Here is a 1,760-nt window from a genome sequence, read left to right as displayed (position 1 = left end):
TAGGTCATGTAAAAGACAGAAGCATTTCAAAGAAATCACTTGTTTTCATAGTTAAAACTCAGCTACGTGACCGCCAAGTGGATATTCTGCAATGGGGCAGCATTGCTTGACTGGGCACTTGAGCTCAGCCCTCCAGCCCAGCACAGATTTGGCCAGCTAGCTCCAGAGAAGTGTATGATGAACAGCGAGAGTACAGTAAAGCTGAAAGTTGGCCATACATGGAAGCTAACAGCTTGCCTAAGCCAAAATGTAACATTCAGAAACAAAACTGGGCTGAAATGGAGAATGAATTAGGGTAAGGCCAGTCAAGAGCAATCAAAAAGAAACCTAAAAGCAGAAGGCAGAAGCAGCTTGAAATCGTTTACACCAGCAAGTGGGACTTAGAGAGTTCATGGGACTTTTTATCCTCTTTGCTTTAACTAAACTTGTCCAGTGTTGTAATCTTGGAAATTCTCTAACACTTTTTGCTCTCTCTTGCACTCTACCAGATGGTCGCCAGAAAGAATAGGAAACAATGCATGGAAACAGGTTGAATACTAGCAAATATTTGCAATTTTCTTCTGTGCACATTAAGTGTCTTCTGTGCACATTAAGAAGTTAGATGAATTACTCATCACAAACCTACAAGAGATCTGGAAAACAGTAAAAAACAGCTGGTGTTAGTCAGATGGGCTACTGTTGCTGCAAAAAATGCTCCTCTGTCCTTTTATTGGACAGAGTCAAATGAAGCGATGCCAACCTTAGGACAAAGAGGGTTCTGTATCAAATGATGGGGTTATTCTAATATGCCCTAAAACTGTAAGGCTCAAAAAATACTTTTTGCAATTTCCTATAATGATAATAGAAGAAAAGGAGATTAATTATTAAACAAGAAAGTATTTCAAGCAGCAATTAGCCATCATGCTCTGCATGAAATAGAGCAAAGTATGTAGGTAGATGTCCTGGTTTCAGCTGGGATAGAGTTAATTTCCTTCCTAGTAGCTGGTACAGTGCTGTGTTTTGGATTTAGGATGAGAATAATGTTGATGACACACCGATGTTGTAGTTGTTGCTAAGTCATGCTTACACTAGTCAGGGACTTTTCAGCTTCCCATGCTCTACCGACTGAGAAGGCTGGAGGTGCACAAGAAGCTGGGAGGGGGCACAGCCAGGACAGCTGACCCAAACTGGCCAAAGGGACATTCCATACCATGTGACATCACGCTCAGTACATAAACCGGGGGAAAGCTGGCCAGGGGGGCCGCTGCTCGGGGACTGGCTGGACATTGGTCGGCGGGTGGTGAGCAATTGCATTGTGCATCACTTGTTTTGTATATTAATATTATTATTATTGTTATTATTAGGATTTTATTTTATTTAAATTATTAAACTGTTTGTAATCTCAACCCACGTGTTTTTCCAATTCTCTCCCCCATCCCACCGGGTGGGGGGGGTATGAGCGAGCGGCTGTGTGGTGCTCAGTTGCTGACTGAGGTTAAACCACGACAGTCCTTTTTGGCGCCCAACTTGGGGCTCAAAGGGTTTGAGATAAGAACAGATTAACCAGAGTGCATTAAGGAATTTATATCATAGAAGAGGTAATGACGCTGCCATTCTGTATTTCCTCCATAAAACAAAGTAAAGTCAAGGGACCTGCACAAGAGATCCAGTTTTTAGGAATAAAATGGCAAGATGGACGTCATCAAATCCCAATAGATGTGATCAACAAAACAGCCATGTCTCCACCAACGAGCAAGAAGGAAACACAAGCTTTCTTAGGC

This window comes from Pygoscelis adeliae, unplaced genomic scaffold (assembly GCF_000699105.1).
Source record: "Pygoscelis adeliae isolate BGI_AS28 unplaced genomic scaffold, ASM69910v1 Scaffold402, whole genome shotgun sequence".
In the NCBI taxonomy this organism is placed as follows: Eukaryota; Metazoa; Chordata; class Aves; order Sphenisciformes; family Spheniscidae; genus Pygoscelis; species Pygoscelis adeliae.
This window is presented reverse-complemented; position numbering follows the sequence as displayed.